The sequence below is a fragment of the Diadema antillarum genome, unplaced genomic scaffold, assembly GCF_040938485.1.
Source record: "Diadema antillarum isolate AM-2024a unplaced genomic scaffold, OU_Dant_1.0 seq00000221_RagTag, whole genome shotgun sequence".
NCBI classification, from domain to species: Eukaryota; Metazoa; Echinodermata; class Echinoidea; order Diadematoida; family Diadematidae; genus Diadema; species Diadema antillarum.
In genome coordinates, this window is record NW_027271275.1 from 93,183 (window position 1) to 107,841 (window position 14,659).

At 39.5% G+C, this 14,659-nt stretch overlaps 1 pseudogene; it reads right to left on the reverse strand.

Moving 5' to 3' along the window:
- Positions 1-1,637: 1,637 nt before the first annotated feature.
- Positions 1,638-13,351, reverse strand: LOC139729158 (uncharacterized; annotated as a pseudogene).
- Positions 13,352-14,659: the final 1,308 nt, after the last annotated feature.

Here is a 14,659-nt window from a genome sequence, read left to right on the forward strand (position 1 = left end):
CGTGATTTCAAGTTCGGTTTTATCGCCGGTGCTAGTGCTGAGATAGCACTAGCACTAGCACCGAACTTGAAATCACCCAGTACCAACCAAAACCAAGATGGCATTACAAATTCTTGTGATTTTACCTATATACATACTGTCAGTTCTAAATTCACTTTTATATTGATGCGCTCAATTTTATCACCTCCTTGCCAGCAATGACATGTTACTACAAATGAGCAAAGCTAACATTTCAGCTTAATTTATCAATTACTTCATTCAGACATTAATCTATCTATCTACTGTATACGCCCAATATTTCGTGAGGCTTTTATTTTCGCGAATTTCTCAAGTCAGCTGCCAGTCGCAAAATTAAAAAACTTGCAAAAATATCAACTCTGATCCAGATGTGAATGTGAGTACGCGTGTACATTTCTCAGTTCAGTACAGGATTCCACGATCGTGAATTTAACCACTCGCGAAATCGTCGGGAAGTCTTCATTCAAAAAATTTAAGCTCACTAAATATAATGAAGTCTGTTAACCCGTTGAAAACTATTCTTTTGCTGAAATGGGCACAAAGCCGCCCAGACATAAGTTCGCTTCTGTTTGGCATGTGGCATTTACATGCAAAACTATGCATTCTTCTTTCATGGCCAAAAGTGTCATGTGCCAACATTGCTCCAATAGATAGAGGATCATTGCGTCAAAACACAACAGCTCATGGAGCAGGCACATCATAAAACTCACATTCGCTTCACAACTATAGAAGCACTCTGAGAGCGCAGACCCCCGCCAAGCAGTTAATTTCCACCAATGATCTTGTTCTTTCATAGAGGTCAATGATTTCAACCCACAAGTGTGCATGCTGAAAGTCCCCCGATTCCCAAATATAGAAGCCTTTTCTTATGTCATCAACTTCCAGCTGTGTGGCACAATTTGCCCCACCAGAAACTAGACCATGAAAACCTCACAAAGGTGCAGCGTGAATACCCAGGTTCATTGACCCTACCTGCCAAAATATCAAAAATCCTTCATAAAATCCACAGAAATTCCGGGATCACTCCAAAATTTGATCATCTGTGACTTTTGTCATTCTCAACCTTTCCTGTATACTTTATCCAAATCCATTCACATCTTTTTGAGTTATTTTGTACACAGACAAACCAACATCAATGAAAACACAACCTCCTCCCTTGGCGGAGGTGATTATGAAGAGACTTTCATCACAAGAAAGACATCTTTAGCCTTCAAAGGAACTGAAAGGAATACCAGGAGGCTTTCATGATTCATTTGTTTGAGCTATATGACAAATGCTAATTTTGACGTGAAACGTCGTCTTCCGATGAAATCTTGGAATCTGGCAGACATCAGGAAGACATGGCACATATACAGGTCACTACCTTAATGACCTTAATGAAAATATTGAAAAACAAACAAACAAAGTACAAGAGGGTATCTTCAGTTACAACAAAAACAAAAGGCAGTTGTTTAGACTGAGCAAGAGCTATGCTTCTGTCAAATATCATACAGAGGAGAACTTCACACACATATGTGGAGAGGGTGTGTAAATAAGGGCTTATTAACTATTCTTCAACACACATGCACATGCACACACACACACACACACACACACACACATAATATATGATGCTCATAATGGGGGTACTTATTGCTTTATGAAAACAGAATGTTGCATCACAGAATATTAAGGTCCAAGGTGAAGAATAAATGTCTCTGCTAATGAAAAAATTTCTACAACGCTAATCATAATTACTATTTCTTATGTCATTGACAAGATTTTTAAAAATTGATTTGAATATGTGAAGAATCTGTTGAGGACCAAATTTCTCAACTGTGGTCTCTCACGGTTCGTCGTCAGAAGAAAAGAAGGACGGACTGCCACCGATGTCACCAGGGCCTCTAGATCTCCCAACACCACTGCCCGACCTCCTCTCACGGGATGACGAGGCGGGAGACGGCTGCGCCCTCTCTATGACATAGTGGCGGGACACCATGCTCTCCACCTGCTGGGCAAACATCAGGGTGGTCTCCAGATCAAGGATGGGGTTAGGGCTCTGGTGGGCCCGGCGAGTGCGGAGGTTGTATGGAGATTTGAAGCCAGGGCTCTGCCACGATAAATGAAAATGATAAAAAACATTCACACATCTTCTGACGATAGAGCACAGGAAGAAAGCAATTACTGGAGAAAAAGCGCTTTGAAAATTAAAGATATCATAATTCCTACTCATCATCGGGTAATGAAACTTCTTAGGTCACTCAAGATTATAAATGCTCTACACACAATTTAACACAAAATAATTAAAGGACAAGTCCACCTTCATATACATAAGGATTGAGAGAATGCAGCAATATTAGTAGAACACATCAGTGAAAGTTTGAGGAAAATTGAACAATCCGTTCAAAAGTTACGAATATTTTAAGTATCTGCGCAGTCACTGCTGGAAGAGAAGACTACTAAAGTGTATGATGTCACATGCGTACAACTATATAAGGAAAATAAAAAGAGAATTTCACAAAACTTTACTTTTTGAATAAAGTGCACATTTCTTCGACTTGCTACAGACGAATGTTAAGGGTAATATCATTCCCCCTGCCTTCTGAAAGAGAGAAGTCAAGTGTTCTTTTGTTGTGCCAGAAAAATGGAAATATCTTGAATTTTCTTTATTCTTTCTTTATATCGTTGTACTCATGTGACATCACAAGCTGTAGTAGTCTTTTCATCCAGCCGTGACTGAGTAGAAACTTCAAAAATTCATAACATTTTAACGGATTGTCCGATTTTGCTCAAACTCTCACTGATGTGTTCTACTAATATTGCTGCATTCACTCAACCCACATGTCTATGAAGGTGAACTTGTCCTTTAAGCAACACTGATCTGCAGCGCAAAGGAAGTAACAAGTTTTGAAGGCGGTTTAATCTACATGTTACAATATGGCACACATGTTGAGTTTCTCAATATTTCTGATGGAGTGCAAGTGTAAAGGAGAAGCATTCTAGTAAATATATGAACCTTTCAAAATAGATTAGCAAAGGAAAAACAGTAAAAACCTCATCCTGAACAGCATTGCAAGGAATTTGTCGTTGAAATGTTGGACAGAAGTACGAATGCATTTCGCATTTTACGTATAACTGATCGATTGTCAGCAGGGTTAATTCCAAGGGGATGAAAAACTCACATTAACAGGTGTCCCTTCTCGAGAGGTTCTATTCTTGCTCCCCTTGGGTCTTCCTCGCTTCCGTTTAGAAGACGTCGTTGCATCTGGATTTGATTCTGATGGACCTGGATCACATGAAAAATTTGATCAGAAGATAGTGTTATGTGACAGAAATAGTGTGAAGTCAAGATGTGGGAGCATCTTTGATGAACACATTATAAAAGTATCTGAGGGAGGCAAAAATGGTCATAACCTCAACAAACGCATCACTGCTATGTATGAATTGTCGATGGCTTTGATCCATTACATTTTGAAGGCCTTGAAGTCTGAGGATAATGTGATAATTACTAGACAAGAAATCAAGAGTGCCAGAACCAAAGAAGCTTGCTCTTCTTCCACACATAAAGGACAAGATAAGAATAAAACAACTGCATACATGCAAGAAAGGTTTTCAAAACAATATTGCATCGTGACAAACATTTGACAATCAATCCCCCCCCCCCCTCAAAGTGTAATTTCCATAACCATCTCAAGAATATCAGTCTAATCCCTTATAATAACATTTGAGTTGGTATTCTTCAATGAGATCAATCTTATAAGCAGCCAGATTGTGGAAGTGTCATTGATACAATAACAGACTGCATAATGAAGAGTATGTATACATTACATATTGAATGGCTGCACAAAAAAATCTTGTTAGTTTGTTTCAAAAGGAAATCCAAACCCAGATATAAATATGGATTTGAGTGAAAGGAGCAATATTAGTAGAATACATCAGCAAAGTTTGAGGAAAAAAGGACAATCGATTCAAAAGTTACAAATTTTTAAAGGTTTCTGTGCCGTCATTGCGGGATAAGAAGAATACTGCAGTTAATGATGTAATTTTGGACAACAATATACCAGTATCGAAAACATACATTGTATAGAGTACCTTGTTACTCAAAATTCAATTAAACAAACGATTATGGTAAAAGTGGCAATTTGTGCATAGTTTGGTTTTGTCACTTGGTCAAAGTGAGGAAAGTTGCATTCCTGTTGGTTTTTGCCAAGTTCCATCACATACAGGAACAAAATGCAGTAAAAATGTTTGCACATCTTCCAACTTCATCTTGGTATCACATGGTGCAAAATGTGTGAATACTTCCAGATTGCATGAATCCTTCAATAACGCATGGGGCACCTCACATTTATATGCAATGATCCAACACTGATGCGCCACTTGGAGTGAAAAATGAAACTTTTTATTGCAAATGCGGCTGTACTCTGCACACAGAGGGCTGAAGAAAAGTCAAAACTGGTATTCGTGTGGTGGTGTCACTCACCTCTAATGGGTGTGGCTGTTTCATTTGATATACTAGCATTCCTGTTTGCTGGCTCAGACATCTGATAGTGGGACCTGGAAGTGGTTGAGTCATTCACTGATGGAGATGCTACATTCACTGGGTTATAGGTCACCTCGACGTCACTGCTGTCGCTGCTCAAGTCTGTAACCTGGATTTCTGTTCGTGACAAGGTGGCTGCAAAGTACATAAAGAAAAAAAAAAAGCACTTTATTGTTTTGTTTTCCTATCTCAGAAGGAAGAGGGGCAGTTTCAAGAATTGCTGCATCTCCGCACTTTGATGTTTCTTTCACTGCATCTCCTATTTTGATGTTTCTGTCACAAGTGTGTGACATCTGGGTCACAATAACTTTTTCCAGAACAACAACTTTCAATGACCTGTAGCATGCACAGAATATATGAAAGTCCACACGGTTAATTCACAACATTAAATATCTATCCACTTTTACCTTTGAAATCCCTCCCTAAATAAAAAGGGACAAGTACAAAAGATAAAGACACATACACAGATGAGCAAAACTTATTTCAGGCTTGCATCGATGGTATACAGCGTGTCCCAGAAAAAACGAAACCGAGTTTCATTGCAATTTTTTGCGATCATAATCATATATTTGTTTTATCAGATATGCATGAATGGAAATATTTACTTCTCTTCTTTCATTTGATGCACAACTCACTGTTCATAATTCATGCATGGCTGAGTTAGAACAATAGAAAGTAATGCTACTAAATTTTCATTTGCACGAGCAAATGGCGACTTTTTTAAGCCTTTTTTTTTTTTAAGCCTTTTTCGGCAATCCTTTGTAAAAAATGAAATCATGGCCTTAATATCCATTCTTTTTTCTTTCAAAAGATATGTCATGCGTAAAAAATGATCTACGCCTACTCGAGAAAACTTGATTTGAAAATATGTGTCCATTTTTACTCAGAAAGATGGATAGTAATCAAGGAGTCAGTTAGCTTTCCCGACGCCTGCCCGACTTGGCAGATAACAATGGCCTTCATGCTTCAATGAATTTACACAAACATGAAGGGAGGGGTTAAAAGGGAATGTTACAGACGGTTCTGAATAGGGTCATAAATTAGCACATGATCCAACCACAGAGCAAGGGTGTTCATCAGCGGAATGTGAAGGGGGATGTAAGTAACTGAAAAAGCCTTCTGAGCCCTCCCCCCCCCCCCCCCCCCCCCCCCACACACACACACAAAACAGAACAAAACAGAAGACGACTTTTTGCCCTGCGCTTGTATCTTTGAAATGTTAGAAGCGCAAGTTCAGTGATAAATAAAGCGAAGAACACTCTCTTTCTTCTTCCCCTCCCCCTTCAAAAACTTAAAAACCCTGTCAGTGATGAAGGACTAAGCACGCATGAGGGAAATGTAGAGAGGAATGAAAACAGTGAAATAAGTTTAAGGTATAAAGTCATCAAAATGTGTATCATTGTTGTTCGATTTCCTGTAGCCACTGGACTGCGTGCAACATGAGAATACTCACGATATTAGTCTTCAATTATTGGTTATGTCTCATAGCTTATTCTAAATAAATGACAACAAAGGGCTGTCCGTCTCATACAGCATCCTCTGTAAATACCCCCTCCCCCAACAACATTCACTGTAGCACTGCGGTTGTTTTGTGTGAATTCAATGATGCAGATGAGCCCCATTGTCTAATGCTATGTCGGGAGAGCTGAATGCTCATTTTCTTCGACTATCCGTAGAATTGGCAGAAATGAAGCATGCTTTCATACAGATTTTTCTCAAGCATGCGTTATTCATATTTGACGCGTAAGGTTTCATATGAAAGAAGAAAATATAAATATTTGGGTTAAGAACTTTATTTTTCGAAAACATAACGTTAAAAGTCTGAAAAATTCACTTAATGTCACCATTTGCGCGTGCAAATGAAAATTTGGTAGCACCACTTTTCATTGTTCTAACTCAGTCATGCATGAACGATGAACATTAAAGGGATCGTACAGTTTTGGTTGAGACCTAATTTCAGGTTTCTCACATTTTTTGGTGAGATAATGAGAAACCTCTTATGAAATATGAAAGAGCATGCAATTCTATGAGGAATTCAACATTTATTTGATGAAAATTGGCTTTGAAATGGCTGAGATATCCAAAAAAGAGTGATTCTGATAAAGTGTGGGACCCACACTTTATTACGATCACTTTGTTTTACTTTGTTTTTGGATGTTTCAGTCACTCCAAACCCGATTTTCATCAAATAAACTTTGAATTCCTTTTAAAATGGTATGCTCTGTACTATATCATAAGTGTTTTCTAGGTATCTCACAAAAAGTTAAAAGCCCAATTCTCATCTCCACCAATACTGTACCATCCCTTTAAGTTGTACATCAAATGAAAGAAGACAAGGAAAAGTAGAAATTACGCGGTGCGTAATATATGTCCCCGCCGGAAGTAGCATTTTGTAGCAAAATGTACAATACAGGTCAACAATCAAGGTCAAAGGTCAAAATTCTGTGAAGAAGTTTTGAAGCCCTCACCTAGTGCCATCACATAAAGCAAAGAGAATCAAAATCGGGTTAGAAATGGCAAAGGAGTAGGATTTTGTAGCCAATGTACAATATAGGTAAAAATCAAGGTCAAAGGTCAAAGAAGTCAAAGGTCAAAATTCTGTGTAGAAGTTTTGAAGCCCTCACCTAGTGCCATCACATAAAGCAAACGGAATCGAAATCGGGTTAGAAATGGCAAAGGAGTAGCATATTGTAGCCAATGTACAATATAGGTAAAAAATCAAGGTCAAAGGTCAAAGAAGTCAAAGGTCAAAATTCTGTGTAGAAGTTTTGAAGCCCTCACCTAGTGCCATCACATAAAGCAAACGGAATCGAAATCGGGTTAGAAATGGCGAAGGAGTAGCATTTTGTAGCAAAATGTACAATATAGGTAAAAAATCAAGGTCAAAGGTCAAAGAAGTCAAAGGTCAAAATTCTGTGTAGAAGTTTTGAAGCCCTCACCTAGTGCCATCACATAAAACAAACAGAATCGAAATCGGGTTAGAAATGGCGAAGGAGTAGCATTTTGTAGCAAAATGTAAAATATAGGTCAAAGGTCAAGGTCAAAGGTCACAACTGAAATTCTGTGAAGAAGTTTCAAAGCTCCCATGTAGTGCTATCATATAAAGCAAACAGAATCAAAATTGGCTCATAAATGACAGAGAAGTAGCAAATTGAAGATTTTGATCACACACGGACGCACACACGGACGCACGGACGGACGGACGGACGGACGGACGGACACACGGACACACACACCTACGGAGCCCGTTTCATAGTCCCCTGCTCGAACTCGTTCGGCGGGGACAAAAAGATTATCTTTCCATTGATGTATAGCTCGTAAAGAAAATGTATGATTTCGATAGTAAAAAGTTGCATGGAAACCTGGTTTTGTTTTTTCTGGGACACGCTGTATAAGACCTTTACAGTGAACTAAAATTGATGCAGAAAAAAAGGAAAGAAAAGAAAACATAAATAGAATGTATTTGAACACAATAAGCATGCACATGAATACCAACCTTCCCTGTGCTGTATAGCCTTCATAGAGCTGCTGGAGGTCAAGGAAGGGAGAAAACCACCGTTTCCCGTCAGCTGCTCCTTGAGTGCATTTTGCAGGGAAGGCAGGGGACGAGCCGCTGCTTGGATTGCTCCCCGATGGACATGCTCCTGGATGTCTAGCAGAAGGCGATGATTGATCTCATTGTAGTCACGGTAACGGGAAGCACAGTACAGCCAGTAGAAGGTGCTGACCCCGCAAAAGACCTTTCGACACAGCCACGTCCTTGCGTGTATCACAGTCTGAATAGTCAGGATAACAAGTATTCACAGGCACTGACAAAAATCTAGCCATTTTTGTTTTCTGTATCATTATTTTCAGTACTTGGTACATCACAGGTTTGAAATATCTTTGAAGAACACTGTGTACAAATAACATCTATGACTGACAGCTGATTTACTACAACACTCTCCACTACTGCTCCTTTTGTATGAACTAAAATTGGAATGTACATGCAAAGGTGCACAGGTAGGACTATTACTGTCTTTCTGTAAAATAATTCCACTTAGTATGCAATTAAACATTCCTTTGTACATGGTTTGACAACAAAGCAAGAATGTATCTTTAGCCTGCACTATTGCATTTCATCACATCTAAAGAACAACGCATCTAATCAGAATGGGACTTTCAAGAAGAATCACTTCAGCAATGATAGTGCTATATCTCATACAATCTCATACAATGGTATGAAGAAGTTGTGAATTCAGTGAATCTCAGATATTTTGTAAGTAGTTTGCTTGTCACAGTCTCAAAGTCCTGTTTTAATATTATTTCAAAAGAGTAAAGAAGTTTGACAGGACTAATAGAGGTTGGTCAATCCGTTTTATGGAGGAACCTGACATACTATGTATCAACCCTATCATGAGGGTTTAACATATCTCTGGGGTAACATCTTAATGGATTCCATGACCCCAAACTATATTGTAAACCAGTGGGGTTTTACTGGAAGATGATGTGTAGAACAAATTAAGAGTGCAATGTACCTGGTCATCACTGGGCAGTAGATGTGAAAGAAGCCACTCTGTCACCCAGTTGAGGATGAGAAGGAGGTAGAGACCAAACCGTGCCCCAGCCGTGCGGGGAGTCGACGTTAGCACATAGGCCAGGACCAGGACCAGGATGTAGTAGATGGCCGAGTTGAACCAGGTGAACTCCCCCAGCATCAGTTTCTGGACCTGGGCCAGGCGCTCGAATGTCTCAGCAAACAGGGCCTTCTGCTCCAGTGTGCTGTTCTTCATCTCCTCAAATACCTACACAAGAGAGGCAGACACACAAATATTTTAGGGGAAAATGTTCTGTATCCACATTAGAAGTATACTAAAAAGGTTCTGTCTTATTATATGCTGCAAATAGCACATGCATTCGATTTATCTGGAAGATTTATTCACAAGAATCAGTTGCAGGTATCTATCCATGGCAAAAAAAAAAAAAAATGTACAGCAGTATGAGAAGGGATATGTGAAATAGATTTCAAAATATTGCAACCAACAGATCATTGTATAAGACATGTTGCTTTTTTCAAGTAGATTTTCATCATCTATCAATAACAGTGCTGGTAGTTGCAGCAGGAATCAGTAAAGCCTTGAAACAGCAGCCAAAAACACTTCAGAGACACTTCCTTACTTCATAAAATATTCTCATTTATTTTTTTTTTTATCATTTATATTATTTATATATGACAGGTCAGTCTTCACAATATTAATCAAATGCAAAAAAAAAAAAAAAAAAATGCCATTTGCACCCTTCCAAGAAGCATAGCATGAAAGTAAGCAGACAGAATAATAGCTCATCTTTTTTTTTTTTAAAGAAACCCCCAAAACTCTATCCGTTTTTCAGTGGTTCAACTTAAATCTTTCAAAAACTGACAAGAAAAATAGGACAAAGAGCTTCAATAATTGGGGTTTTCAGAAAGATGCTCACAAAGATAATCTTTGTACCTCTTTGATGCTGCTGGAGGAAGCCTGGAGGGCATGCTTGAGTTGGGCCTCCTGGGCCAGGATCTCCTTCTGATTGCGGAGGCTCTCGTTCTGCTGCTGCATCATGGAGGCTTGGAGACGCCCAGTCTCTTCCAGCCGCTCTGCCACGTCCTCCGAGCTCTGAGCCAGCTTCTCTACCGTCTCCTCCGTGTGCTGGTGCCACACCTATTCTCCCAGATAGACATGATGGTGCCAAAAACAGTCACGGAAAGAAGAACACATAATTACGACAAGAGCAGGACAAAGAAACCCAGAAGACCTCCTCGATGGATGACCACAACTGCATTAAGATCCTGACACGTAAGTCTCAGATTGATTGTCATAGTATGAATTTAAGTAAAAATCATCAACAATACTCTTGCATTGACACTGACAGGGAGTGTTATTCAATGTTTGGAGGCTCTCTGACGTTTGGAGCATTTTCTAATCTTCTATTGAAAAGCTACAAAATATTTCAACTTAGATCAAAATAAAGTAATTTGAAGGTTTATTCATGAATTACAATGTGGGTGAGTATTTGCTGAAAAAAGAACAGAGAAAAACAAGTATTAATACAGCTTACAATATGATATTGATTGAACGTATTTGAAATAAATTGTTATGAATGCATGTGTAGGCGACAAAGATCTAATCCTCTCGACTGGGTTTTTATGGCATCATTTCTTTTTTTCCATGGATTGAAATGCATTATGCTGACCAGAAAACTTGAAAAAGCCTGTAATCACGAGAGTGAAGTGAGATGTGACCTACTTGACTCTGCAGAAAGAAGCAGATATCCTGAGTGTGGGTGAAGAATTCCGTGTACGCATTGAAGGCAATCGTGCTTTCCTTCCACGGCAGCAGGCATTCCGTGGTGCTCATTGATGCTTCACAGGGGTAAGGATCAATTCCTGCCTTGGCAAGGTGGCAGTTTGCCAGCGTCAGTGCCATGCGGCTCTGCTCATCGTCAGTCAGACGCCTGCATCCTGTTGGTTGCACAGTTCCATGTGCAGTGTGGAACAGAATAAGATTCAAATAGCGCTACAAAGTAGGTAATATCCGAGGTTCTTCCAATGCTCTGCCTAGAATATGATCTCTTCATACCCGTCTTCTCTCAAAAAGAGGACCTGCCCTCCAGGATGCCTGGCAGAAATAACCAGAATCTTTGCAAAAATTTCAATTTATTCCATGCCTGACAAGATCTTAGTCAGTGTCAAGGTATTGATCATCAAGCTCCAATTTCATTTCAAGTCCTGTGATGATCGTGAACAACAGTCTTTGACTCTAGCAAAACACTTCCAAAAATGTACAGGGGTACAACAAGTTAAGATGGGACGCTGGTGGATTCTAAATCAACTCAATCATCTTGGCAAATAGTGTCAACCATGTAAGATTCTTGATAGACCCTTTAGATGCACGTAGTATATGCTTTCCAAATGGTGGAAGATGAATTTTGAGCCCTTCTGAGAGCTCTGTTCTGGCTTTTCTTATGACAATGAAGTGTGTGGATTGCATGTATAGTAACCAATGTGACAAGAGCATGGGTTATGCACTTGTCTCCACATTATAGAATGTGGCATGAATGTGTATTACATGTGACCCTGCATCACAAAACCACCAAAAAAGCTGCCGGACATGATTTTTTAGTTCTGGGCAGATTCTCAAAGAGCAGAATCTAAGCTTTAAAATGACATCTAACTTGATACAAATTGACATTCCAAACCTATGTAAATAATGAACAGAAAGGACGCACTCTGGAAAAAGTGCTTCCTAAAAAAGAAGAAGAAGAAGAAGAAGAAGAAGAAGAAGAAGAAGAAGAAGAAGAAGAAGAAGAAGAAAGAAATGGATTTAAAGTATAGGGTCTATTCAAGTGCCTACTCTCACCAAGCTGTGCTCCGTGAATTGGGTTGGCAAGTTCAAGCTAAGTGGATATAGACCTTAAGTGTACAGAGCAAGTTTTGAGCTACCTGTAGCGACTACTTGTAGAGCACTGGTCCAGCAGGTGCCATAGCGGGGGTGTTGGCTGTCCCTCTCAATGGCCATCACGTGCTTCTGGCCCGACTCGTAATCACCCATGGGGGCACCCTCCTTCAGATGAAGGCGAGTTTCTGTCCTTTCTCCTGGGGTAGGGTCCTCTTCATTTGCCTCATGTCCACTGCCTCCTGCCAACCACACAATCAAGCACAGCACACTTCCTCGCAGGCAGAACTTTGTGTAGTACTTGGCATTCATACTGCCTTTCGCCTTTCTGCTGTCTGCTATTAGAAAATAGAGAAAATATCTGGCATCAAAAAAGTGACATTGCAATTCTCTCATGATTGTCTAATGCTATACAAAAGTGAGAACAAACTGCACATTATCTAATTCTTCCACTATCAAACAGTTCTTCTTTTTCTTCTAGTTTACTGTCCAACACCCCTTAGTAGGGGCCAACCAGACAGGACAGATTAAACACACGTGTTTTGATGGGCGCTCTGCATCGGTTGATTAAAACTAGATTTTTGAAAAAAAAAAACAGATAGAATTTTTTCTTCTTTTCATCATGGATAGTGGACATGTGTGTGTAACAAAAAATCACCGTGCAAAGTTGCAACAATTTATACATCAGATGTGAGATGAATAGAAGTGAATAGGGGGCCTCATGAGACGTTCCCCCCCCCCCCCCCCCCCCCCCCCCCCCGGGCCTCATGAGGCGTGGGGGCGGTCCTCATGAGGCGGGGCAGTCCTCGTACGCGGGAGCGGTCCTCATGAGCGGGTTTCCCGGACTGATATAGAAACAAGAGGGGATTCCGTGAAGCCAAACATAGTCTCCGGCTCTCCGCGGAACATCTCCCCAATGCGACGGCAACTCACTATCTACTCTACCACTAACTAGACTAGACTAGAAACTAGTTGTAGTATTAAAGTGAGATCGTGTGAGATAAAAAATACAAACCGATTTTTCTGTCAAGGAACTTAAGTTCTTTGATCTACGTTATGCACAATTCCAGATCCATCCCAGAGTCTATTCCAGACGTTCGTCATCAGAGCAGATTGCCAAGTCAGAATGAATGTTCAATTGTTTATAATTTAATTTAGACGTCATGCACGCATTCATTTGGGCTAGGATAATTAAACAATACCAGACACAAATAAAAACGCATGGGACTAGGATTCTGCAACAACTGGCTTCCGTTAGCGTTGAGAAGATAATTTACTGATTTTTTCAGTGGCTGGCATGAAATCATACGTACTTTACTTCAGTATTGCGACAAAGTACCATAAATCAGAGCTTACCAAACGATACAATAAAACAGATCTTACTTTCGATACTTGCCGACGATGTATCAGCTGTCTCGGTAAGTTCAAATTTGGCACCAACAGCAACACAAAACTTAAAAGAAGAAAGGATTGGCGAAGAAAGACACGGTCGACTATTGATCGTTTGTGTTTCATCAGGGAGGTGAACCTGCGCGCTTCTACTGTACGTAGGCCTACCTGCTATGGACCACCTCCCCCCCCCCCCCCCCCCCCACACACACACACACATACACGTTGGTAAAATAAGTGTACTCTCCTAGATTTTTATATTTTTGAGAAGATGCTGAAAATGTAAAAAATTCTGCATGGGGGGGGGGGGGTCATTCAACAAATTAAGATCATAACACCAATATAAATTATAAATCTGCCAAGTTTGGTGAAATTCCGAATTGTGGGGTTTACAAGACAAAGAAAACGAAAAAAGGTTCACGCGCATGCATTTTTGATAGACATTGAGTTCGTCTATACCATCGGTAGGTAACATTATTGTTCAAGTATTTTTCCCGGCAGCGTATTTCCCGCTGATGCGATTTTCGAGATTTACAATAATTTCTAGGCAGGGACCGGGAAGACTTGAATTGGTTTATGGTGGTAGCATTGATAAGTCCTTAGGTATGTATAAGGCATTCCATTATTGTTTACACTTCTTATTGAGAAAACATCATTAGATAATTCGGGCAACTCGTTCTAACTCATTTTAACTCATTTTCAACTAACTGAAAATATATGTCTTTGACCATAAGAAATTGCTATTCAAAAATTATTCATCAGCGTGACTACATAACTGATATATCTGATTTTCAAAGCCTTTTTTTATTTATTTTTTTTTTTTAGTAAAGACAATTTGTCAATCGAATATTAAAGGTTATTTCCCCAAGCGACTGGGCCCTATATCTAGTTCAGATATGGAAACATAAGACTGTAATATAAAGTAAAAGTAAAGTATGAATGGGGGAAATATTGGAATTTATCGATAATATATACCACGTGAAATATCCATGACATTTTACTGTCTATGAGACCATTTTAAACAGAGTGTTATCAGGCACAATACTGCCTAGCAGCGTTTCAAGTGAATTGCTGTTAAAGGGCGTAAGATTGGCAGATTAAGGGAGAATTTGTTCATGTTCTTATTCATTGGGTAACATATTTAATCTCTTCATTGATCAATTGTAAAAGAATTTCAGTAGCTCTATGAGAATAAAACAGATAAGAGTCATTGGCAAATAATTATGATGAAAGAGAGTGTATCACAAGATCTATAAAATCGTTAATATATGAATAATGAATAAAAGGGGGCCTAACAAACTACTTTGGAGAACATCACAAC